Genomic DNA, 27,769 nt, shown 5'->3' on the forward strand with positions numbered 1-27,769 from the left:
TGGCAGAATCTGCAAGTGGATATTTGGAGCCCTTTCAGGCCTTCGTTGGAAACTGGAATATCTTCCCAAAAAAACTAAACAGAAGCGTTCTGTGAAACTGCTTTGTGTAGTATGAATCCAACTCACAGAGTTGAACACTTCCTTTGAAAGAGCTGTTTTGAAACACTCTTTTTGTAGAATCTGCAAGTGTTCATTTGGAGCGCTTTGAGGCCTATGGTGGAAAAGGAAATATCTTCACTTATAAACCAGGCAGAAGCATTCTCAGAAACCTCTTTATGATGTGTGCATTCAACTCGGAGAGATAAGCCTTCCTTTTGATAGAGCAGTTTTGAAACTGTGTTTTTGCAGAATCTGCAAGTGGATACTTGGAGCCCTTTCAGGCCTTCGTTGGAAACGGGAATATCTTCCCAAAAAAACTAAACAGAAGCGTTCTGTGAAACTGCTTTGTGTAGTATGAATGCAACTCACAGAGTTGGACACTTCCTTTGAAAGAGCTGTTTTGAAACACTCTTTTTGTAGAATCTGCAAGTGTTCATTTGGAGCGCTTTGAGGCCTAAGGTGGAAAAGATAATATCTTCACATAAAACCTAGACAGAAGCATTCTTTGAAACTTCTTTATGATGTGTGCACTCATCTCACAGAGTTGAACCTTCCTTATCATGGAGCAGTTTGGAAAGAGTCTTTTTGCGGCATCTGCAAGTGGATATTTGGAGCTCTTTCAGGCCTTTGTTAGAAGCGGGAATATCTTCCCATGAAAACTGGACAGAAGCATTCTCACAAACTGCTTTGTGATGTGTGTGTTCAACTCAGAGAGTTGAACCTTTCCTTTGCTAGAACACTTATGAAACACTCCTTTTGTAGAATCTGCAAGTGTTCATTTGGAGCGCATTGAGGCCTATGGTGGAAAAAGAAATATCTTCATATATAAACAAGGGAGAAGCATTCTCCGAAACCTCTTTATGATGTGTGTATTCAACTCAGAGAGATAAGCCTTCCTTTCGATAGAGCAGTTTTGAAACTGTGTTTTTGCAGAATCTGCAAGTGGATATTTGGAGCCCTTTCAGGCCTTCGTTGGAAACGGGAATATCTTCCCAAAAAAACTAAACAGAAGCGTTCTGTGAAACTGCTTTGTGTAGTATGAATGCAACTCACAGAGTTGGACACTTCCTTTGAAAGAGCTGTTTTGAAACACTCTTTTTGTAGAATCTGCAAGTGTTCATTTGGAGCGCTTTGAGGCCTAAGGTGGAAAAGGAAATATCTTCACTTATAAATCAGGCAGAAGCATTCTCAGAAACCTCTTTATGATGTGTGCATTCGACTCGGAGAGATAAGCCTTCCTTTTGATAGAGCAGTTTTGAAACTGTGTTTTGGCAGAATCTGCAAGTGGATATTTGGAGCCCTTTAAGGCCTTCGTTGGAAACGGGAATATCTTCCCATAAAAACTAAAGAGAAGCGTTCTGTGAAACTGCTTTGTGAAGTCTGAATCCAACTCACAGAGTTGAACACTTCCTTTGAAAGAGCAGTTTTGAAACACTCTTTTTCTAGAATCTGCAAGTGTTCGTTTGGAGCGCTTTGAGGCCTATGGTGGAAAAGGAAATATCTTCACATAAAACCTAGACAGAAGCATTCTTTGAAACTTCTTTATGATGTGTGCATTCATCTCACAGAGTTGAACCTTCCTTATCATGGAGCAGTTTGGAAAGAGTCTTTTTGCGGCATCTGCAAGTGGATATTTGGAGCTCTTTCAGGCCTTTGTTAGAAGCGGGAATATCTTCCCATAAAAACTGGACAGAAGCATTCTCACAAACTGCTTTGTGATGTGTTTGTTCAACTCACAGAGTTGAACCTTTCCTTTGCTAGAACACTTATGAAACACTCTTTTTGTAGAATCTGCAAGTGTTCATTTGGAGCGCATTGAGGCCTATGGTGGAAAAAGAAATATCTTCATATATAAACAAGGGAGAAGCATTCTCAGAAACTTCTTTATGATGTGTGTATTCAACTCAGAGAGATAAGCCTTCCTTTCGATAGAGCAGTTTTGAAACTGTGTTTTTGCAGAATCTGCAAGTGGATATTTGGAGCCCTTTCAGGCCTTCGTTGGAAACGGGAATATCTTCCCAAAAAAACTAAACAGAAGCGTTCTGTGAAACTGCTTTGTGTAGTATGAATCCACCTCACAGAGTTGGACACTTCCTTTGAAAGAGCTGTTTTGAAACACTCTTTTTGTAGAATCTGCAAGTGTTCATTTGGAGCGCTTTGAGGCCTATTGTGGAAAAGGAAATATCTTCACTTATAAACCAGGCAGAAGCATTCTCAGAAACCTCTTTATGATGTGTGCATTCAACTCGGAGAGATAAGCCTTCCTTTTGATAGAGCAGTTTTGAAACTGTGTTTTGGCAGAATCTGCAAGTGGATATTTGGAGCCCTTTCAGGCCTTCGTTGGAAAAGGGAATATCTTCCCATAAAAACTAAACAGAAGCGTTCTGTGAAACTGCTTTGTGAAGTATAAATCCAACTCACAGAGTTGAACACTTCTTTTGAAAGAGCAGTTTGGAAACACTCTTTTTGTAGAATCTACAAGTGTTCATTTGGAGCGCTTTGAGGCCTATGGTGGAAAAGGAAATATCTTCACATAAAACCTAGACAGAAGCATTCTTTGAAACTTCTTTATGATGTGTGCATTCAACTCACAGAGTTGAACATTCTTTTTCATGGAGCAGTTTGGAAAGAGTCTTTTTGCAGCATCTGCAAGTGGATATTTGGAGCTCTTTCAGGCCTTTGTTAGAAGCGGGAATATCTTCCCATAAAAACTGGACAGAAGCATTCTCACAAACTGCTTTGTGATGTGTGTGTTCAACTCACAGAGGTGAACCTTTCCTTTGCTAGAGCAGTTATGAAACACTCTTCTTGTAGAATCTGCAAGTGTTCATTTGGAGCGATTTGACGCCTATGGTGGAAAAAGAAATATCTTCATATATAAACAAGGCAGAAGCATTCTCAGAAACCTCTTTATGATGTGTGCATTCAACTCAGAGAGATAAGCCTTTCTTTTGATAGAGCAGTTTTGAAACTGTATTTTTGCAGAATCTGCAAGTGGATACTTGGAGCTCTTTCATGCCTTCGTTGGAAACGGGAATTTCTTCCCATAAGAAATAACAGAAGCGTTCTGTGAAACTGCTTTGTGTAGTATGAATCCAACTCACAGAGTTGAACACTTCCTTTGAAAGAGCTGTTTTGAAACACTCTTTTTGTAGAATCTGCAAGTGTTCATTTGGAGCGCTTTGAGGCCTATGGTGGAAAAGGAAATATCTTCACTTATAAACCAGGCAGAAGCATTCTCAGAAACCTCTTTATGATGTGTGCATTCGACTCGGAGAGATAAGCCTTCCTTTTGTTAGAGCAGTTTTGCAACTGTGTTTTTGCAGAATCTGCAAGTGTATATTTGGAGCCCTTTCAGGCCTTCGTTGGAAACGGGAATATCTTCCCATAAAAATTAAACAGAAGCGTTCTGTGAAACTGCTTTGTGAAGTATGAATCCAACTCACAGAGTTGAACACTTCTTTTGAAAGAGCAGTTTTGAAACACTCTTTTTGTAGAATCTACAAGTGTTCATTTGGAGCGCTTTGAGGCATATGGTGGAAAAAGAAATATCGTCACATAAAACCTAGACAGAAGCATTCTTTGAAACTTCTTTATGATGTGTGCATTCAACTCACAGAGTTGAACTTTCCTTTTCATGGAGCAGTTTGGAAAGAGTCTTTTTGCAGCATCTGCAAGTGGATATTTGGAGCTCTTTCAGGCCTTTGTTAGAAGCGGGAATATCTTCCCATAAAAACTGGACTGAAGCATTCTCACAAACTGCTTTGTGATGTGTGTGTTCAACTCACAGAGGTGAAATTTCCTTTGCTAGAGCAGTTATGAAACACTCTTTTTGTAGAATCTGCAAGTGTTCATTTGGAGCGATTTGAGGCCTATGGTGGAAAAAGAAATATCTTCATATGTAAACAAGGCAGAAGCATTCTCAGAAACCTCTTTATGATGTGTGCATTCAACTCAGAGAGATAAGCCTTCCTTTTGATAGAGCAGTTTTGAAACTGTGTTTTTGCAGAATCTGCAAGTGGATATTTGGAGCCCTTTCAGGCCTTCGTTGGAAACGGGAATATCTTCCCAAAAAAACTAAACAGAAGCGTTCTGTGAAACTGCTTTGTGTAGTATGAATGCAACTCAGAGAGTTGGACACTTCCTTTGAAAGAGCTGTTTTGAAACACTCTTTTTGTAGAATCTGCAAGTGTTCATTTGGAGCGCTTTGAGGCCTAAGGTGGAAAAGGAAATATCTTCACTTATAAATCAGGCAGAAGCATTCTCAGAAACCTCTTTATGATGTGTGCATTCAACTCGGAGAGATAAGCCTTCCTGTTGACAGAGCAGTTTTGAAACTGTGTTTTGGCAGAATCTGCAAGTGGATATTTGGAGCCCTTTCAGGCCTTCGTTGGAAACGGGAATATCTTCCCAAAAAAACTAAACAGAAGCGTTCTGTGAAACTGCTTTGTGTAGTATGAATCCAACTCACAGAGTTGAACACTTCCTTTGAAAGAGCTGTTTTGAAACACTCTTTTTGTAAAATCTGCAAGTGTTCATTTGGAGCGCTTTGAGGCCTATGGTGGAAAAGGAAATATCTTCACTTATAAACCAGGCAGAAGCATTCTCAGAAACCTCTTTATGATGTGTGCATTCAACTCGGAGAGATAAGCCTTCCTTTTGATAGAGCAGTTTTGAAACTGTGTTTTGGCAGAATCTGCAAGTGGATATTTGGAGCCCTTTCAGGCCTTCGTTGGAAACGGGAATATCTTCCCATAAAAACTAAACAGAAGCGTTCTGTGAAACTGCTTTGTGAAGTATGAATCCAACTCACAGAGTTGAACACTTCCTTTGAAAGAGCAGTTTTGAAACACTCTTTTTGTAGAAACTGCAAGTGTTCGTTTGGAGCGGTTTGAGGCCTATGGTGGAAAAGGAAATATTTTCACATAAAACCTAGACAGAAGCATTCTTTGAAACTTCTTTATGATGTGTGCATTCATCTCACAGAGTTGAACCTTCTTTTTCATGGAGCAATTTGGAAAGAGTCTTTTTGCAGCATCTGCAAGTGGATATTTGGAGCTCTTTCAGGCCTTTGTTAGAAGCGGGAATATCTTCCATAAAAACTGGACAGAAGCATTCTCACAAACTACTTTGTGATGTGTGTGTTCAACTCACAGAGGTGAACCTTTCCTTTGCTAGAGCAGTTATGAAACACTCTTTTTGTAGAATCTGCAAGTGTTCATTTGGAGCGATTTGACGCCTATGGTGGAAAAATAAATATCTTCATATATAAACAAGGCAGAAGCATTCTAAGAAACCTCTTTATGATGTGTGCATTCAACTCAGAGAGATAAGCCTTCCTTTTGATAGAGAAGTTTTGAAACTGAATTTTTGCAGAATCTGCAAGTGGATACTTGGAGCCCTTTCATGCCTTCGTTGGAAACGGGAATTTCTTCCCATAAAAACTAAACAGAAGCGTTCTGTGAAACTGCTTTGTGTAGTATGAATCCAACTCACAGAGTTGAACACTTCCTTTGAAAGAACAGTTTTGAAACACTCTTTTAGTAGAATCTGCAAGTGTTCGTTTGGAGCGCTTTGAGGCCTATGGTGGAAAAGGAAATATCTTCACTTATAAACCAGGCAGAAGCATTCTCAGAAACCTCTTTATGATGTGTGCATTCGACTCGGAGAGATAAGCCTTCCTTTTGTTAGAGCAGTTTTGCAACTGTGTTTTTGCAGAATCTGCAAGTGTATATTTGGAGCCCTTTCAGGCCTTCGTTGGAAACGGGAATATCTTCCCATAAAAACTAAACAGAAGCGTTCTGTGAAACTGCTTTGTGAAGTGTAAATCCAACTCACAGAGTTGAACACTTCTTTTGAAAGAGCAGTTTGGAAACACTCTTTTTGTAGAATCTACAAGTGTTCATTTGGAGCGCTTTGAGGCCTATGGTGGAAAAGGAAATATCTTCACATAAAACCTAGACAGAAGCATTCTTTGAAACTTCTTTATGATGTGTGCATTGAACTCACAGAGTTGAACCTTCTTTTTCATGGAGAAATTTGGAAAGAGTCTTTTTGCAGCATTTGCAAGTGGATATTTGGAGCTCTTTCAGGCCTTTGTTAGAAGCGGGAATATCTTCCCATAAAAACTGGACAGAAGCATTCTCACAAACTGCTTTGTGATGTGTGTGTTCAACTCACAGAGGTGAAACTTTCCTTTGCTAGAGCAGTTATGAAACACTCTTTTTGTAGAATCTGCAAGTGTTCATTTGGAGCGATTTGAGGCCTATGGTGGAAAAAGAAATATCTTCATATATAAACAAGGCAGAAGCATTCTCAGAAACCTCTTTATGATGTGTGCATTCAACTCAGAGAGATAAGCCTTCCTTTTGATAGAGAAGTTTTGAAACTGAATTTTTGCAGAATCTGCAAGTGGATATTTGGAGCCCTTTCATGCCTTCGTTGGAAACGGGAATTTCTTCCCATAAAAACTAAACAGAAGCGTTCTGTGAAACTGCTTTGTGTAGTATGAATCCAACTCACAGAGTTGAACACTTCCTTTGAAAGAGCTGTTTTGAAACACTCTTTTTGTAGAATCTGCAAGTGTTCATTTGGAGCGCATTGAGGCCTACGGTGGAAAACGAAATATCTTCACTTATAAACCAGGCAGAAGCATTCTCAGAAACCTCTTTATGATGTGTGTATTCAACTCAGAGAGATAAGCCTTCGTTTCGATAGAGCAGTTTTGAAACTGTGTTTTTGCAGTATCTGCAAGTGGATATTTGGAGCCCTTTCAGGCCTTCGTTGGAAACGGGAATATCTTCCCAAAAAAACTAAACAGAAGCGTTCTGTGAAACTGCTTTGTGTAGTATGAATCCAACTCACAGAGTTGGACACTTCCTTTGAAAGAGCTCTTTTGAAACACTCTTTTTGTAGAATCTGCAAGTGTTCATTTGGAGCGCTTTGAGGCCTATGGTGGAAAAGGAAATATCTTCACTTATAAACCAGGCAGAAGCATTCTCAGAAACCTCTTTATGATGTGTGCATTCAACTCGGAGAGATAAGCCTTCCTTTTGATAGAGCAGTTTTGAAACTGTGTTTTGGCAGAATCTGCAAGTGGATATTTGGAGCCCTTTAAGGCCTTCGTTGGAAACGGGAATATCTTCCCATAAAAACTAAACAGAAGCGTTCTGTGAAACTGCTTTGTGAAGTATGAATCCAACTCACAGAGTTGAACACTTCCTTTGAAAGAGCAGTTTTGAAACACTCTTTTTGTAGAATCTGCAAGTGTTCGTTTGGAGCGCTTTGAGGCCTATGGTGGAAAAGGAAATATCTTCACATAAAACCTAGACAGAAGCATTCTTTGAAACTTCTTTATGATGTGTGCATTCATCTCACAGAGTTGAACCATCCTTATCATGGAGCAGTTTGGAAAGAGTCTTTTTGCGGCATCTGCAAGTGGATATTTGGAGCTCTTTCAGGACTTTGTTAGAAGCGGGAATATCTTCCCATAAAAACTGGACAGAAGCATTCTCACAAACTGCTTTGTGATGTGTGTGTTCAACTCACAGAGTTGAACCTTTCCTTTGCTAGAACACATATGAAACACTCTTTTTGTAGAATCTGCAAGTGTTCATTTGGAGCGCATTGAGGCCTATGGTGGAAAAAGAATATCTTCATATATAAACAAGGCAGATGCATTCTCAGAAACCTCTTTATGATGTGTGCATTCAACTCAGAGAGATAAGCCTTCCTTTTGATAGAGCAGTTTTGAAACTGTGTTTTTGCAGAATCTGCAAGTGGATATTTGGAGCCCTTTCAGGCCTTCGTTGGAAACGGGAATATCTTCCCAAAAAAACTAAACAGAAGCGTTCTGTGAAACTGCTTTGTGTAGTATGAATACAACTCAGAGAGTTGGACACTTCCTTTGAAAGAGCTGTTTTGAAACACTCTTTTTGTAGAATCTGCAAGTGTTCATTTGGAGCGCTTTGAGGCCTAAGGTGGAAAAGGAAATATCTTCACTTATAAATCAGGCAGAAGCATTCTCAGAAACCTCTTTATGATGTGTGCATTCAACTCGGAGAGGTAAGCCTTCCTTTTGATAGAGCAGTTTTGAAACTGTGTTTTGGCAGAATCTGCAAGTGGATATTTGGAGCCCTTTCAGGCCTTCGTTGGTAACGGGAATATCTTCCCAAAAAAACTAAACAGAAGCGTTCTGTGAAACTGCTTTGTGTAGTATGAATCCAACTCACAGAGTTGAACACTTCCTTTGAAAGAGCTGTTTTGAAACACTCTTTTTGTAGAATCTGCAAGTGTTCATTTGGAGCGCTTTGAGGCCTATGGTGGAAAAGGAAATATCTTCACTTATAAACCAGGCAGAAGCATTCTCAGAAACCTCTTTATGATGTGTGCATTCAACTCGGAGAGATAAGCCTTCCTTTTGATAGAGCAGTTTTGAAACTGTGTTTTTGCAGAATCTGCAAGTGGATATTTGGAGCCCTTTCAGGCCTTCGTTGGAAACGGGAATATCTTCCCATAAAAACTAAACAGAAGCGTTCTGTGAAACTGCTTTGTGAAGTATAAATCCAACTCACAGAGTTGAACACTTCTTTTGAAAGAGCAGTTTGGAAACACTCTTTTTGTAGAATCTACAAGTGTTCGTTTGGAGCGCTTTGAGGCCTATGGTGGAAAAGGAAATATCTTCACATAAAACCTAGACAGAAGCATTCTTTGAAACTTCTTTATGATGTGTGCATTGAACTCACAGAGTTGAACCTTCTTTTTCATGGAGCAATTTGGAAAGAGTCTTTTTGCAGCATTTGCAAGTGGATATTTGGAGCTCTTTCAGGCCTTTGTTAGAAGCGGGAATATCTTCCCATAAAAACTGGACAGAAGCATTCTCACAAACTGCTTTGTGATGTGTGTGTTCAACTCACAGAGGTGAAACTTTCCTTTGCTAGAGCAGTTATGAAACACTCTTTTTGTAGAATCTGCAAGTGTTCATTTGGAGCGATTTGAGGCCTATGGTGGAAAAAGAAATATCTTCATATATAAACAAGGCAGAAGCATTCTCAGAAACCTCTTTATGATGTGTGCATTCAACTCAGAGAGATAAGCCTTCCTTTTGATAGAGCAGTTTTGAAACTGTGTTTTTGCAGAATCTGCAAGTGGATATTTGGAGCCCTTTCAGGCCTTCGTTGGAAACGGGAATATCTTCCCAAAAAAACTAAACAGAAGCGTTCTGTGAAACTGCTTTGTGTAGTATGAATGCAACTCACAGAGTTGGACACTTCCTTTGAAAGAGCTGTTTTGAAACACTCTTTTTGTAGAATCTGCAAGTGTTCATTTGGAGCGCTTTGAGGCCTAAGGTGGAAAAGGAAATATCTTCACTTATAAATCAGGCAGAAGCATTCTCAGAAACCTCTTTATGATGTGTGCATTCAACTCGGAGAGATAAGCCTTCCTTTTGATAGAGCAGTTTTGAAACTGTGTTTTGGCAGAATCTGCAAGTGGATATTTGGAGCCCTTTCAGGCCTTCGTTGGAAACGGGAGTATCTTCCCAAAAAAACTAAACAGAACCGTTCTGTGAAACTGCTTTGTGTAGTATGAATCCAACTCACAGAGTTGAACACTTCCTTTGAAAGAGCTGTTTTGAAACATTCTTTTTGTAGAATCTGCAAGTGTTCATTTGGAGCGCTTTGAGGCCTATGGTGGAAAAGGAAATATCTTCACTTATAAACCAGGCAGAAGCATTCTCAGAAACCTCTTTATGATGTGTGCATTCAACTCAGAGAGATAAGCCTTCCTTTTGATAGAGCAGTTTTGAAACTGTATTTTTGCAGAATCTGCAAGTGGATATTTGGAGCTCTTTCATGCCTTCGTTGGAAACGGGAATTTCTTCCCATAAAAACTAAACAGAAGCGTTCTGTGAAACTGCTTTGTGTAGTATGAATCCAACTCACAGTGTTGAACACTTCCTTTGAAAGAGCAGTTTTGAAACACTCTTTTTGTAGAATCTGCAAGTGTTCGTTTGGAGCGCTTTGAGGCCTATGGTGGAAAAGGAATTATCTTCACATAAAACTTAGACAGAAGCATTCTTTGAAACTTCTTTATGATGTGTGCATTCATCTCACAGAGTTGAACCTTCCTTATCATGGAGCAGTTTGGAAAGAGTCTTTTTGCGGCATCTGCAAGTTGATATTTGGAGCTCTTTCAGGCCTTTTTTAGAAGCGGGAATATCTTCCCATAAAAACTGGACAGAAGCATTCTCACAAACTGCTTTGTGATGTGTGTGTTCAACTCACAGAGTTGAACCTTTCCTTTGCTAGAACACTTATGAAACACTCTTTTTGTAGAATCTGCAAGTGTTCATTTGGAGCGCATTGAGGCCTATGGTGGAAAAAGAAATATCTTCATATAAACAAGGGAGAAGCATTCTCAGAAACCTCTTTATGATGTGTGTATTCAACTCAGAGAGATAAGCCTTCCTTTTGATAGAGCAGTTTTGAAACTGTGTTTTTGCAGCATCTGCAAGTGGATATTTGGAGCCCTTTCAGGCCTTCGTTGGAAACGGGAATATCTTCCCAAAAAAACTAAACAGAAGCGTTCTGTGAAACTGCTTTGTGTAGTATGAATCCAACTCACAGAGTTGGACACTTCCTTTGAAAGAGCTGTTTTGAAACACTCTTTTTGTAGAATCTGCAAGTGTTCATTTGGAGCGCTTTGAGGCCTTAGGTGGAAAAGGAAATATCTTCACTTATAAATCAGGCAGAAGCATTCTCAGAAACCTCTTTATGATGTGTGCATTCAACTCGGAGAGATAAGCCTTCCTTTTGATAGAGCAGTTTTGAAACTGTGTTTTGGCAGAATCTGCAAGTGGATATTTGGAGCCCTTTCAGGCCTTCGTTGGAAACGGGAATATCTTCCCAAAAAAACTAAACAGAAGCGTTCTGTGAAACTGCTTTGTGTAGTATGAATCCAACTCACAGAGTTGAACACTTCCTTTGAAAGAGCAGTTTTGAAACACTCTTTTTGTAGAATCTACAAGTGTTCATTTGGAGCGCTTTGAGGCATATGGTGGAAAAAGAAATATCGTCACATAAAACCTAGACAGAAGCATTCTTTGAAACTTCTTTATGATGTGTGCATTCAACTCACAGAGTTGAACTTTCCTTTTCATGGAGCAGTTTGGAAAGAGTCTTTTTGCAGCATCTGCAAGTGGATATTTGGAGCTCTTTCAGGCCTTTGTTAGAAGCGGGAATATCTTCCCATAAAAACTGGACTGAAGCATTCTCACAAACTGCTTTGTGATGTGTGTGTTCAACTCACAGAGGTGAAATTTCCTTTGCTAGAGCAGTTATGAAACACTCTTTTTGTAGAATCTGCAAGTGTTCATTTGGAGCGATTTGAGGCCTATGGTGGAAAAAGAAATATCTTCATATGTAAACAAGGCAGAAGCATTCTCAGAAACCTCTTTATGATGTGTGCATTCAACTCAGAGAGATAAGCCTTCCTTTTGATAGAGCAGTTTTGAAACTGTGTTTTTGCAGAATCTGCAAGTGGATATTTGGAGCCCTTTCAGGCCTTCGTTGGAAACGGGAATATCTTCCCAAAAAAACTAAACAGAAGCGTTCTGTGAAACTGCTTTGTGTAGTATGAATGCAACTCAGAGAGTTGGACACTTCCTTTGAAAGAGCTGTTTTGAAACACTCTTTTTGTAGAATCTGCAAGTGTTCATTTGGAGCGCTTTGAGGCCTAAGGTGGAAAAGGAAATATCTTCACTTATAAATCAGGCAGAAGCATTCTCAGAAACCTCTTTATGATGTGTGCATTCAACTCGGAGGGATAAGCCTTCCTGTTGATAGAGCAGTTTTGAAACTGTGTTTTGGCAGAATCTGCAAGTGGATATTTGGAGCCCTTTCAGGCCTTCGTTGGAAACGGGAATATCTTCCCAAAAAAACTAAACAGAAGCGTTCTGTGAAACTGCTTTGTGTAGTATGAATCCAACTCACAGAGTTGAACACTTCCTTTGAAAGAGCTGTTTTGAAACACTCTTTTTGTAAAATCTGCAAGTGTTCATTTGGAGCGCTTTGAGGCCTATGGTGGAAAAGGAAATATCTTCACTTATAAACCAGGCAGAAGCATTCTCAGAAACCTCTTTATGATGTGTGCATTCAACTCGGAGAGATAAGCCTTCCTTTTGATAGAGCAGTTTTGAAACTGTGTTTTGGCAGAATCTGCAAGTGGATATTTGGAGCCCTTTCAGGCCTTCGTTGGAAACGGGAATATCTTCCCATAAAAACTAAACAGAAGCGTTCTGTGAAACTGCTTTGTGAAGTATGAATCCAACTCACAGAGTTGAACACTTCCTTTGAAAGAGCAGTTTTGAAACACTCTTTTTGTAGAAACTGCAAGTGTTCGTTTGGAGCGGTTTGAGGCCTATGGTGGAAAAGGAAATATTTTCACATAAAACCTAGACAGAAGCATTCTTTGAAACTTCTTTATGATGTGTGCATTCATCTCACAGAGTTGAACCTTCTTTTTCATGGAGCAATTTGGAAAGAGTCTTTTTGCAGCATCTGCAAGTGGATATTTGGAGCTCTTTCAGGCCTTTGTTAGAAGCGGGAATATCTTCCATAAAAACTGGACAGAAGCATTCTCACAAACTACTTTGTGATGTGTGTGTTCAACTCACAGAGGTGAACCTTTCCTTTGCTAGAGCAGTTATGAAACACTCTTTTTGTAGAATCTGCAAGTGTTCATTTGGAGCGATTTGACGCCTATGGTGGAAAAATAAATATCTTCATATATAAACAAGGCAGAAGCATTCTAAGAAACCTCTTTATGATGTGTGCATTCAACTCAGAGAGATAAGCCTTCCTTTTGATAGAGAAGTTTTGAAACTGAATTTTTGCAGAATCTGCAAGTGGATACTTGGAGCCCTTTCATGCCTTCGTTGGAAACGGGAATTTCTTCCCATAAAAACTAAACAGAAGCGTTCTGTGAAACTGCTTTGTGTAGTATGAATCCAACTCACAGAGTTGAACACTTCCTTTGAAAGAACAGTTTTGAAACACTCTTTTAGTAGAATCTGCAAGTGTTCGTTTGGAGCGCTTTGAGGCCTATGGTGGAAAAGGAAATATCTTCACTTATAAACCAGGCAGAAGCATTCTCAGAAACCTCTTTATGATGTGTGCATTCGACTCGGAGAGATAAGCCTTCCTTTTGTTAGAGCAGTTTTGCAACTGTGTTTTTGCAGAATCTGCAAGTGTATATTTGGAGCCCTTTCAGGCCTTCGTTGGAAACGGGAATATCTTCCCATAAAAACTAAACAGAAGCGTTCTGTGAAACTGCTTTGTGAAGTGTAAATCCAACTCACAGAGTTGAACACTTCTTTTGAAAGAGCAGTTTGGAAACACTCTTTTTGTAGAATCTACAAGTGTTCATTTGGAGCGCTTTGAGGCCTATGGTGGAAAAGGAAATATCTTCACATAAAACCTAGACAGAAGCATTCTTTGAAACTTCTTTATGATGTGTGCATTGAACTCACAGAGTTGAACCTTCTTTTTCATGGAGAAATTTGGAAAGAGTCTTTTTGCAGCATTTGCAAGTGGATATTTGGAGCTCTTTCAGGCCTTTGTTAGAAGCGGGAATATCTTCCCATAAAAACTGGACAGAAGCATTCTCACAAACTGCTTTGTGATGTGTGTGTTCAACTCACAGAGGTGAAACTTTCCTTTGCTAGAGCAGTTATGAAACACTCTTTTTGTAGAATCTGCAAGTGTTCATTTGGAGCGATTTGAGGCCTATGGTGGAAAAAGAAATATCTTCATATATAAACAAGGCAGAAGCATTCTCAGAAACCTCTTTATGATGTGTGCATTCAACTCAGAGAGATAAGCCTTCCTTTTGATAGAGAAGTTTTGAAACTGAATTTTTGCAGAATCTGCAAGTGGATATTTGGAGCCCTTTCATGCCTTCGTTGGAAACGGGAATTTCTTCCCATAAAAACTAAACAGAAGCGTTCTGTGAAACTGCTTTGTGTAGTATGAATCCAACTCACAGAGTTGAACACTTCCTTTGAAAGAGCTGTTTTGAAACACTCTTTTTGTAGAATCTGCAAGTGTTCATTTGGAGCGCATTGAGGCCTACGGTGGAAAACGAAATATCTTCACTTATAAACCAGGCAGAAGCATTCTCAGAAACCTCTTTATGATGTGTGTATTCAACTCAGAGAGATAAGCCTTCGTTTCGATAGAGCAGTTTTGAAACTGTGTTTTTGCAGTATCTGCAAGTGGATATTTGGAGCCCTTTCAGGCCTTCGTTGGAAACGGGAATATCTTCCCAAAAAAACTAAACAGAAGCGTTCTGTGAAACTGCTTTGTGTAGTATGAATCCAACTCACAGAGTTGGACACTTCCTTTGAAAGAGCTCTTTTGAAACACTCTTTTTGTAGAATCTGCAAGTGTTCATTTGGAGCGCTTTGAGGCCTATGGTGGAAAAGGAAATATCTTCACTTATAAACCAGGCAGAAGCATTCTCAGAAACCTCTTTATGATGTGTGCATTCAACTCGGAGAGATAAGCCTTCCTTTTGATAGAGCAGTTTTGAAACTGTGTTTTGGCAGAATCTGCAAGTGGATATTTGGAGCCCTTTAAGGCCTTCGTTGGAAACGGGAATATCTTCCCATAAAAACTAAACAGAAGCGTTCTGTGAAACTGCTTTGTGAAGTATGAATCCAACTCACAGAGTTGAACACTTCCTTTGAAAGAGCAGTTTTGAAACACTCTTTTTGTAGAATCTGCAAGTGTTCGTTTGGAGCGCTTTGAGGCCTATGGTGGAAAAGGAAATATCTTCACATAAAACCTAGACAGAAGCATTCTTTGAAACTTCTTTATGATGTGTGCATTCATCTCACAGAGTTGAACCATCCTTATCATGGAGCAGTTTGGAAAGAGTCTTTTTGCGGCATCTGCAAGTGGATATTTGGAGCTCTTTCAGGACTTTGTTAGAAGCGGGAATATCTTCCCATAAAAACTGGACAGAAGCATTCTCACAAACTGCTTTGTGATGTGTGTGTTCAACTCACAGAGTTGAACCTTTCCTTTGCTAGAACACATATGAAACACTCTTTTTGTAGAATCTGCAAGTGTTCATTTGGAGCGCATTGAGGCCTATGGTGGAAAAAGAATATCTTCATATATAAACAAGGCAGATGCATTCTCAGAAACCTCTTTATGATGTGTGCATTCAACTCAGAGAGATAAGCCTTCCTTTTGATAGAGCAGTTTTGAAACTGTGTTTTTGCAGAATCTGCAAGTGGATATTTGGAGCCCTTTCAGGCCTTCGTTGGAAACGGGAATATCTTCCCAAAAAAACTAAACAGAAGCGTTCTGTGAAACTGCTTTGTGTAGTATGAATACAACTCAGAGAGTTGGACACTTCCTTTGAAAGAGCTGTTTTGAAACACTCTTTTTGTAGAATCTGCAAGTGTTCATTTGGAGCGCTTTGAGGCCTAAGGTGGAAAAGGAAATATCTTCACTTATAAATCAGGCAGAAGCATTCTCAGAAACCTCTTTATGATGTGTGCATTCAACTCGGAGAGGTAAGCCTTCCTTTTGATAGAGCAGTTTTGAAACTGTGTTTTGGCAGAATCTGCAAGTGGATATTTGGAGCCCTTTCAGGCCTTCGTTGGTAACGGGAATATCTTCCCAAAAAAACTAAACAGAAGCGTTCTGTGAAACTGCTTTGTGTAGTATGAATCCAACTCACAGAGTTGAACACTTCCTTTGAAAGAGCTGTTTTGAAACACTCTTTTTGTAGAATCTGCAAGTGTTCATTTGGAGCGCTTTGAGGCCTATGGTGGAAAAGGAAATATCTTCACTTATAAACCAGGCAGAAGCATTCTCAGAAACCTCTTTATGATGTGTGCATTCAACTCGGAGAGATAAGCCTTCCTTTTGATAGAGCAGTTTTGAAACTGTGTTTTTGCAGAATCTGCAAGTGGATATTTGGAGCCCTTTCAGGCCTTCGTTGGAAACGGGAATATCTTCCCATAAAAACTAAACAGAAGCGTTCTGTGAAACTGCTTTGTGAAGTATAAATCCAACTCACAGAGTTGAACACTTCTTTTGAAAGAGCAGTTTGGAAACACTCTTTTTGTAGAATCTACAAGTGTTCGTTTGGAGCGCTTTGAGGCCTATGGTGGAAAAGGAAATATCTTCACATAAAACCTAGACAGAAGCATTCTTTGAAACTTCTTTATGATGTGTGCATTGAACTCACAGAGTTGAACCTTCTTTTTCATGGAGCAATTTGGAAAGAGTCTTTTTGCAGCATTTGCAAGTGGATATTTGGAGCTCTTTCAGGCCTTTGTTAGAAGCGGGAATATCTTCCCATAAAAACTGGACAGAAGCATTCTCACAAACTGCTTTGTGATGTGTGTGTTCAACTCACAGAGGTGAAACTTTCCTTTGCTAGAGCAGTTATGAAACACTCTTTTTGTAGAATCTGCAAGTGTTCATTTGGAGCGATTTGAGGCCTATGGTGGAAAAAGAAATATCTTCATATATAAACAAGGCAGAAGCATTCTCAGAAACCTCTTTATGATGTGTGCATTCAACTCAGAGAGATAAGCCTTCCTTTTGATAGAGAAGTTTTGAAACTGAATTTTTGCAGAATCTGCAAGTGGATATTTGGAGCCCTTTCATGCCTTCTTTGGAAACGGGAATTTCTTCCCATAAAAACTAAACAGAAGCGTTCTGTGAAACTGCTTTGTGTAGTATGAATCCAACTCACAGAGTTGAACACTTCCTTTGAAAGAGCTGTTTTGAAACACTCTTTTTGTAGAATCTGCAAGTGTTCATTTGGAGCGCATTGAGGCCTACGGTGGAAAACGAAATATCTTCACTTATAAACCAGGCAGAAGCATTCTCAGAAACCTCTTTATGATGTGTGTATTCAACTCAGAGAGATAAGCCTTCGTTTCGATAGAGCAGTTTTGAAACTGTGTTTTTGCAGAATCTGCAAGTGGATATTTGGAGCCCTTTCAGGCCTTCGTTGGAAACGGGAATATCTTCCCAAAAAAACTAAACAGAAGCGTTCTGTGAAACTGCTTTGTGTAGTATGAATCCAACTCACAGAGTTGGACACTTCCTTTGAAAGAGCTCTTTTGAAACACTCTTTTTGTAGAATCTGCAAGTGTTCATTTGGAGCGCTTTGAGGCCTATGGTGGAAAAGGAAATATCTTCACTTATAAACCAGGCAGAAGCATTCTCAGAAACCTCTTTATGATGTGTGCATTCAACTCGGAGAGATAAGCCTTCCTTTTGATAGAGCAGTTTTGAAACTGTGTTTTGGCAGAATCTGCAAGTGGATATTTGGAGCCCTTTAAGGCCTTCGTTGGAAACGGGAATATCTTCCCATAAAAACTAAACAGAAGCGTTCTGTGAAACTGCTTTGTGAAGTATGAATCCAACTCACAGAGTTGAACACTTCCTTTGAAAGAGCAGTTTTGAAACACTCTTTTTGTAGAATCTGCAAGTGTTCGTTTGGAGCGCTTTGAGGCCTATGGTGGAAAAGGAAATATCTTCACATAAAACCTAGACAGAAGCATTCTTTGAAACTTCTTTATGATGTGTGCATTCATCTCACAGAGTTGAACCATCCTTATCATGGAGCAGTTTGGAAAGAGTCTTTTTGCGGCATCTGCAAGTGGATATTTGGAGCTCTTTCAGGACTTTGTTAGAAGCGGGAATATCTTCCCATAAAAACTGGACAGAAGCATTCTCACAAACTGCTTTGTGATGTGTGTGTTCAACTCACAGAGTTGAACCTTTCCTTTGCTAGAACACATATGAAACACTCTTTTTGTAGAATCTGCAAGTGTTCATTTGGAGCGCATTGAGGCCTATGGTGGAAAAAGAATATCTTCATATATAAACAAGGCAGATGCATTCTCAGAAACCTCTTTATGATGTGTGCATTCAACTCAGAGAGATAAGCCTTCCTTTTGATAGAGCAGTTTTGAAACTGTGTTTTTGCAGAATCTGCAAGTGGATATTTGGAGCCCTTTCAGGCCTTCGTTGGAAACGGGAATATCTTCCCAAAAAAACTAAACAGAAGCGTTCTGTGAAACTGCTTTGTGTAGTATGAATACAACTCAGAGAGTTGGACACTTCCTTTGAAAGAGCTGTTTTGAAACACTCTTTTTGTAGAATCTGCAAGTGTTCATTTGGAGCGCTTTGAGGCCTAAGGTGGAAAAGGAAATATCTTCACTTATAAATCAGGCAGAAGCATTCTCAGAAACCTCTTTATGATGTGTGCATTCAACTCGGAGAGGTAAGCCTTCTTTTTGATAGAGCAGTTTTGAAACTGTGTTTTGGCAGAATCTGCAAGTGGATATTTGGAGCCCTTTCAGGCCTTCGTTGGTAACGGGAATATCTTCCCAAAAAAACTAAACAGAAGCGTTCTGTGAAACTGCTTTGTGTAGTATGAATCCAACTCACAGAGTTGAACACTTCCTTTGAAAGAGCTGTTTTGAAACACTCTTTTTGTAGAATCTGCAAGTGTTCATTTGGAGCGCTTTGAGGCCTATGGTGGAAAAGGAAATATCTTCACTTATAAACCAGGCAGAAGCATTCTCAGAAACCTCTTTATGATGTGTGCATTCAACTCGGAGAGATAAGCCTTCCTTTTGATAGAGCAGTTTTGAAACTGTGTTTTTGCAGAATCTGCAAGTGGATATTTGGAGCCCTTTCAGGCCTTCGTTGGAAACGGGAATATCTTCCCATAAAAACTAAACAGAAGCGTTCTGTGAAACTGCTTTGTGAAGTATAAATCCAACTCACAGAGTTGAACACTTCTTTTGAAAGAGCAGTTTGGAAACACTCTTTTTGTAGAATCTACAAGTGTTCGTTTGGAGCGCTTTGAGGCCTATGGTGGAAAAGGAAATATCTTCACATAAAACCTAGACAGAAGCATTCTTTGAAACTTCTTTATGATGTGTGCATTGAACTCACAGAGTTGAACCTTCTTTTTCATGGAGCAATTTGGAAAGAGTCTTTTTGCAGCATTTGCAAGTGGATATTTGGAGCTCTTTCAGGCCTTTGTTAGAAGCGGGAATATCTTCCCATAAAAACTGGACAGAAGCATTCTCACAAACTGCTTTGTGATGTGTGTGTTCAACTCACAGAGGTGAAACTTTCCTTTGCTAGAGCAGTTATGAAACACTCTTTTTGTAGAATCTGCAAGTGTTCATTTGGAGCGATTTGAGGCCTATGGTGGAAAAAGAAATATCTTCATATATAAACAAGGCAGAAGCATTCTCAGAAACCTCTTTATGATGTGTGCATTCAACTCAGAGAGATAAGCCTTCCTTTTGATAGAGAAGTTTTGAAACTGAATTTTTGCAGAATCTGCAAGTGGATATTTGGAGCCCTTTCATGCCTTCTTTGGAAACGGGAATTTCTTCCCATAAAAACTAAACAGAAGCGTTCTGTGAAACTGCTTTGTGTAGTATGAATCCAACTCACAGAGTTGAACACTTCCTTTGAAAGAGCTGTTTTGAAACACTCTTTTTGTAGAATCTGCAAGTGTTCATTTGGAGCGCATTGAGGCCTACGGTGGAAAACGAAATATCTTCACTTATAAACCAGGCAGAAGCATTCTCAGAAACCTCTTTATGATGTGTGTATTCAACTCAGAGAGATAAGCCTTCGTTTCGATAGAGCAGTTTTGAAACTGTGTTTTTGCAGAATCTGCAAGTGGATATTTGGAGCCCTTTCAGGCCTTCGTTGGAAACGGGAATATCTTCCCAAAAAAACTAAACAGAAGCGTTCTGTGAAACTGCTTTGTGTAGTATGAATCCAACTCACAGAGTTGGACACTTCCTTTGAAAGAGCTCTTTTGAAACACTCTTTTTGTAGAATCTGCAAGTGTTCATTTGGAGCGCTTTGAGGCCTATGGTGGAAAAGGAAATATCTTCACTTATAAACCAGGCAGAAGCATTCTCAGAAACCTCTTTATGATGTGTGCATTCAACTCGGAGAGATAAGCCTTCCTTTTGATAGAGCAGTTTTGAAACTGTGTTTTGGCAGAATCTGCAAGTGGATATTTGGAGCCCTTTAAGGCCTTCGTTGGAAACGGGAATATCTTCCCATAAAAACTAAACGGAAGCGTTCTGTGAAACTGCTTTGTGAAGTATGAATCCAACTCACAGAGTTGAACACTTCCTTTGAAAGAGCAGTTTTGAAACACTCTTTTTGTAGAATCTGCAAGTGTTCGTTTGGAGCGCTTTGAGGCCTATGGTGGAAAAGGAAATATCTTCACATAAAACCTAGACAGAAGCATTCTTTGAAACTTCTTTATGATGTGTGCATTCATCTCACAGAGTTGAACCATCCTTATCATGGAGCAGTTTGGAAAGAGTCTTTTTGCGGCATCTGCAAGTGGATATTTGGAGCTCTTTCAGGCCTTTGTTAGAAGCGGGAATATCTTCCCATAAAAACTGGACAGAAGCATTCTCACAAACTGCTTTGTGATGTGTGTGTTCAACTCAGAGAGTTGAACCTTTCCTTTGCTAGAACACTTATGAAACACTCCTTTTGTAGAATCTGCAAGTGTTCATTTGGAGCGCATTGAGGCCTATGGTGGAAAAAGAAATATCTTCATATATAAACAAGGCAGAAGCATTCTCAGAAACCTCTTTATGATGTGTGCATTCAACTCAGAGAGATAAGCCTTCCTTTTGATAGAGCAGTTTTGAAACTGTGTTTTTGCAGAATCTGCAAGTGGATATTTGGAGCCCTTTCAGGCCTTCGTTGGAAACGTGAATATCTTCCCAAAAAAACTAAACAGAAGCGTTCTGTAAAACTGCTTTGTGTAGTATGAATGCAACTCACAGAGTTGGACACTTCCTTTGAAAGAGCTGTTTTGAAACAATCTTTTTGTAGAATCTGCAAGTGTTCATTTGGAGCGCTTTGAGGCCTAAGGTGGAAAAGGAAATATCTTCACTTATAAATCAGGCAGAAGCATTCTCAGAAACCTCTTTATGATGTGTGCATTCAACTCGGAGAGATAAGCCTTCCTTTTGATAGAGCAGTTTTGAAACTGTGTTTTGGCAGAATCTGCAAGTGGATATTTGGAGCCCTTTCAGGCCTTCGTTGGAAACTGGAATATCTTCCCAAAAAAACTAAACAGAAGCGTTCTGTGAAACTGCTTTGTGTAGTATGAATCCAACTCACAGAGTTGAACACTTCCTTTGAAAGAGCTGTTTTGAAACACTCTTTTTGTAGAATCTGCAAGTGTTCATTTGGAGCGCATTGAGGCCTACGGTGGAAAACGAAATATCTTCACTTATAAACCAGGCAGAAGCATTCTCAGAAACCTCTTTATGATGTGTGTATTCAACTCAGAGAGATAAGCCTTCGTTTCGATAGAGCAGTTTTGAAACTGTGTTTTTGCAGAATCTGCAAGTGGATATTTGGAGCCCTTTCAGGCCTTCGTTGGAAACGGGAATATCTTCCCAAAAAAACTAAACAGAAGCGTTCTGTGAAACTGCTTTGTGTAGTATGAATCCAACTCACAGAGTTGGACACTTCCTTTGAAAGAGCTCTTTTGAAACACTCTTTTTGTAGAATCTGCAAGTGTTCATTTGGAGCGCTTTGAGGCCTATGGTGGAAAAGGAAATATCTTCACTTATAAACCAGGCAGAAGCATTCTCAGAAACCTCTTTATGATGTGTGCATTCAACTCGGAGAGATAAGCCTTCCTTTTGATAGAGCAGTTTTGAAACTGTGTTTTGGCAGAATCTGCAAGTGGATATTTGGAGCCCTTTAAGGCCTTCGTTGGAAACGGGAATATCTTCCCATAAAAACTAAACGGAAGCGTTCTGTGAAACTGCTTTGTGAAGTATGAATCCAACTCACAGAGTTGAACACTTCCTTTGAAAGAGCAGTTTTGAAACACTCTTTTTGTAGAATCTGCAAGTGTTCGTTTGGAGCGCTTTGAGGCCTATGGTGGAAAAGGAAATATCTTCACATAAAACCTAGACAGAAGCATTCTTTGAAACTTCTTTATGATGTGTGCATTCATCTCACAGAGTTGAACCATCCTTATCATGGAGCAGTTTGGAAAGAGTCTTTTTGCGGCATCTGCAAGTGGATATTTGGAGCTCTTTCAGGCCTTTGTTAGAAGCGGGAATATCTTCCCATAAAAACTGGACAGAAGCATTCTCACAAACTGCTTTGTGATGTGTGTGTTCAACTCAGAGAGTTGAACCTTTCCTTTGCTAGAACACTTATGAAACACTCCTTTTGTAGAATCTGCAAGTGTTCATTTGGAGCGCATTGAGGCCTATGGTGGAAAAAGAAATATCTTCATATATAAACAAGGCAGAAGCATTCTCAGAAACCACTTTATGATGTGTGCATTCAACTCAGAGAGATAAGCCTTCCTTTTGATAGAGCAGTTTTGAAACTGTGTTTTTGCAGAATCTGCAAGTGGATATTTGGAGCCCTTTCAGGCCTTCGTTGGAAACGTGAATATCTTCCCAAAAAAACTAAACAGAAGCGTTCTGTAAAACTGCTTTGTGTAGTATGAATGCAACTCACAGAGTTGGACACTTCCTTTGAAAGAGCTGTTTTGAAACAATCTTTTTGTAGAATCTGCAAGTGTTCATTTGGAGCGCTTTGAGGCCTAAGGTGGAAAAGGAAATATCTTCACTTATAAATCAGGCAGAAGCATTCTCAGAAACCTCTTTATGATGTGTGCATTCAACTCGGAGAGATAAGCCTTCCTTTTGATAGAGCAGTTTTGAAACTGTGTTTTGGCAGAATCTGCAAGTGGATATTTGGAGCCCTTTCAGGCCTTCGTTGGAAACTGGAATATCTTCCCAAAAAAACTAAACAGAAGCGTTCTGTGAAACTGCTTTGTGTAGTATGAATCCAACTCACAGAGTTGAACACTTCCTTTGAAAGAGCTGTTTTGAAACACTCTTTTTGTAGAATCTGCAAGTGTTCATTTGGAGCGCTTTGAGGCCTATGGTGGAAAAGGAAATATCTTCACTTATAAACCAGGCAGAAGCATTCTCAGAAACCTCTTTATGATGTGTGCATTCAACTCGGAGAGATAAGCCTTCCTTTTGATAGAGTAGTTTTGAAACTGTGTTTTTGCAGAATCTGCAAGTGGATACTTGGAGCCCTTTCAGGCCTTCGTTGGAAACGGGAATATCTTCCCAAAAAAACTAAACAGAAGCGTTCTGTGAAACTGCTTTGTGTAGTATGAATGCAACTCACAGAGTTGGACACTTCCTTTGAAAGAGCTGTTTTGAAACACTCTTTTTGTAGAATCTGCAAGTGTTCATTTGGAGCGCTTTGAGGCCTAAGGTGGAAAAGGAAATATCTTCACTTATAAATCAGGCAGAAGCATTCTCAGAAACCTCTTTATGATGTGTGCATTCAACTCGGAGAGATAAGCCTCCCTTTTGATAGAGCAGTTTTGAAACTGTGTTTTGGCAGAATCTGCAAGTGTATATTTGGAGCCCTTTCAGGCCTTCGTTGGAAACGGGAATATCTTCCCATAAAAACTAAACAGAAGCGTTCTGTGAAACTGCTTTGTGAAGTATGAATCTAACTCACAGAGTTGAACACTTCCTTTGAAAGAGCAGTTTTGAAACACTCTTTTTGTAGAATCTGCAAGTGTTCGTTTGGAGCGCTTTGAGGCCTATGGTGGAAAAGGAAATATCTTCACATAAAACCTAGACAGAAGCATTCTTTGAAACTTCTTTATGATGTGTGCACTCATCTCACAGAGTTGAACCTTCCTTATCATGGAGCAGTTTGGAAAGAGTCTTTTTGCGGCATCTGCAAGTGGATATTTGGAGCTCTTTCAGGCCTTTGTTAGAAGCGGGAATATCTTCCCATAAAAACTGGACAGAAGCATTCTCACAAACTGCTTTGTGATGTGTGTGTTCAACTCACAGAGTTGAACCTTTCCTTTGCTAGAACACTTATGAAACACTCCTTTTGTGGAATCTGCAAGTGTTCATTTGGAGCGCATTGAGGCCTATGGTGGAAAAAGAAATATCTTCATATATAAACAAGGGAGAAGCATTCTCCGAAACCTCTTTATGATGTGTGTATTCAACTCCGAGAGATAAGCCTTCCTTTTGATAGAGCAGTTTTGAAACTGTGTTTTTGCAGAATCTGCAAGTGGATATTTGGAGCCCTTTCAGGCCTTCGTTGGAAACGGGAATATCTTCCCAAAAAAATTAAACAGAAGCGTTATGTGAAACTGCTTTGTGTAGTATGAATCCAACACACAGAGTTGAACTCTTCCTTTGAAAGAGCAGTTTTGAAACACTCTTTTTGTAGAATCTGCAAGTGTTCGTTTGGAGCGCTTTGAGGCCTATGGTGGAAAAGGAAATATCTTCACATAAAACTTAGACAGAAGCATTCTTTGAAACTTCTTTATGATGTGTGCACTCATCTCACAGAGTTGAACCTTCCTTATCATGGAGCAGTTTGGAAAGAGTCTTTTTGCGGCATCTGCAAGTGGATATTTGGAGCTCTTTCAGGCCTTTGTTAGAAGCGGGAATATCTTCCCATAAAAACTGGACTGAAACATTCTCACAAACTGCTTTGTGATGTGTGTGTTCAACTCACAGAGTTGAACCTTTCCTTTGCTAGAACACTTATGAAACACTCCTTTTGTAGAATCTGCAAGTGTTCATTTGGAGCGCATTGAGGCCTATGGTGGAAAAAGGAATATCTTCATATATAAACAAGGGAGAAGCATTCTCCGAAACCTCTTTATGATGTGTGTATTCAACTCAGAGAGATAAGCCTTCCTTTCGATAGAGCAGTTTTGAAACTGTGTTTTTGCAGAATCTGCAAGTGGATATTTGGAGCCCTTTCAGGCCTTCGTTGGAAACGGGAATATCTTCCCAAAAAAACTAAACAGAAGCGTTCTGTGAAACTGCTTTGTGTAGTATGAATCCAACTCACAGAGTTGGACACTTCCTTTGAAAGAGCTGTTTTGAAACACTCTTTTTGTAGAATCTGCAAGTGTTCATTTGGAGCGCTTTGAGGCCTAAGGTGGAAAAGGAAATATCTTCACTTATAAATCAGGCAGAAGCATTCTCAGAAACCTCTTTATGATGTGTGCATTCAACTCGGAGAGATAAGCCTTCCTTTTGATAGAGCAGTTTTGAAACTGTGTTTTGGCAGAATCTGCAAGTGGATATTTGGAGCCCTTTCAGGCCATCGTTGGAAACGGGAATATCTTCCCAAAAAAACTAAACAGAAGCGTTCTGTGAAACTGCTTTGTGTAGTATGAATCCAACTCACAGAGTTGAACACTTCCTTTGAAAGAGCTGTTTTGAAACACTCTTTTTGTAGAATCTGCAAGTGTTCATTTGGAGCGCTTTGAGGCCTATGGTGGAAAAGGAAATATCTTCACTTATAAACCAGGCAGAAGCATTCTCAGAAACCTCTTTATGATGTGTGCACTCATCTCACAGAGTTGAACCTTCCTTATCATGGAGCAGTTTGGAAAGAGTCTTTTTGCGGCATCTGCAAGTGGATATTTGGAGCTCTTTCAGGCCTTTGTTAGAAGCGGGAATATCTTCCCATAAAAACTGGACAGAAGCATTCTCACAAACTGCTTTGTGATGTGTGTGTTCAACTCACAGAGTTGAACCTTTCCTTTGCGAGAACACTTATGAAACACTCTTTTTGTAGAATCTGCAAGTGTTCCTTTGGAGCGCATTGAGGCCTAGGGTGGAAAAAGAAATATCTTCATATATAAACAAGGGAGAAGCATTCTCAGAAACCTCTTTATGATGTGTGTATTCAACTCAGAGAGATAAGCCTTCCTTTTGATAGAGCAGTTTTGAAACTGTGTTTTTGCAGAATCTGCAAGTGGATATTTGGAGCCCTTTCAGGCCTTCGTTGGAAACGTGAATATCTTCCCAAAAAAACTAAACCGAAGCGTTCTGTAAAACTGCTTTGTGTAGTATGAATGCAACTCACAGAGTTGGACACTTCCTTTGAAAGAGCTGTTTTGAAACACTCTTTTTGTAGAATCTGCAAGTGTTCATTTGGAGCGCTTTGAGGCCTAAGGTGGAAAAGGAAATATCTTCACTTATAAATCAGGCAGAAGCATTCTCAGAAACCTCTTTATGATGTGTGCATTCAACTCGGAGAGATAAGCCTTCCTTTTGATAGAGCAGTTTTGAAACTGTGTTTTGGCAGAATCTGCAAGTGGATATTTGGAGCCCTTTCAGGCCTTCGTTGGAAACTGGAATATCTTCCCAAAAAAACTAAACAGAAGCGTTCTGTGAAACTGCTTTGTGTAGTATGAATCCAACTCACAGAGTTGAACACTTCCTTTGAAAGAGCTGTTTTGAAACACTCTTTTTGTAGAATCTGCAAGTGTTCATTTGGAGCGCTTTGAGGCCTATGGTGGAAAAGGAAATATCTTCACTTATAAACCAGGCAGAAGCATTCTCAGAAACCTCTTTATGATGTGTGCATTCAACTCGGAGAGATAAGCCTTCCTTTTGATAGAGCAGTTTTGAAACTGTGTTTTTGCAGAATCTGCAAGTGGATACTTGGAGCCCTTTCAGGCCTTCGTTGGAAACGGGAATATCTTCCCAAAAAAACTAAACAGAAGCGTTCTGTGAAACTGCTTTGTGTAGTATGAATGCAACTCACAGAGTTGGACACTTCCTTTGAAAGAGCTGTTTTGAAACACTCTTTTTGTAGAATCTGCAAGTGTTCATTTGGAGCGCTTTGAGGCCTAAGGTGGAAAAGATAATATCTTCACATAAAACCTAGACAGAAGCATTCTTTGAAACTTCTTTATGATGTGTGCACTCATCTCACAGAGTTGAACCTTCCTTATCATGGAGCAGTTTGGAAAGAGTCTTTTTGCGGCATCTGCAAGTGGATATTTGGAGCTCTTTCAGGCCTTTGTTAGAAGCGGGAATATCTTCCCATAAAAACTGGACAGAAGCATTCTCACAAACTGCTTTGTGATGTGTGTGTTCAACTCAGAGAGTTGAACCTTTCCTTTGCTAGAACACTTATGAAACACTCCTTTTGTAGAATCTGCAAGTGTTCATTTGGAGCGCATTGAGGCCTATGGTGGAAAAAGAAATATCTTCATATATAAACAAGGGAGAAGCATTCTCCGAAACCTCTTTATGATGTGTGTATTCAACTCAGAGAGATAAGCCTTCCTTTCGATAGAGCAGTTTTGAAACTGTGTTTTTGCAGAATCTGCAAGTGGATATTTGGAGCCCTTTCAGGCCTTCGTTGGAAACGGGAATATCTTCCCAAAAAAACTAAACAGAAGCGTTCTGTGAAACTGCTTTGTGTAGTATGAATCCAACTCACAGAGTTGGACACTTCCTTTGAAAGAGCTGTTTTGAAACACTCTTTTTGTAGAATCTGCAAGTGTTCATTTGGAGCGCTTTGAGGCCTAAGGTGGAAAAGGAAATATCTTCACTTATAAATCAGGCAGAAGCATTCTCAGAAACCTCTTTATGATGTGTGCATTCCACTCGGAGAGATAAGCCTTCCTTTTGATAGAGCAGTTTTGAAACTGTGTTTTGGCAGAATCTGCAAGTGGATATTTGGAGCCCTTTAAGGCCTTCGTTGGAAACGGGAATATCTTCCCATAAAAACTA

The sequence above is a fragment of the Pongo abelii genome, chromosome 2 (genome assembly GCF_028885655.2).
Source record: "Pongo abelii isolate AG06213 chromosome 2, NHGRI_mPonAbe1-v2.0_pri, whole genome shotgun sequence".
NCBI lineage: Eukaryota > Metazoa > Chordata > Mammalia > Primates > Hominidae > Pongo > Pongo abelii.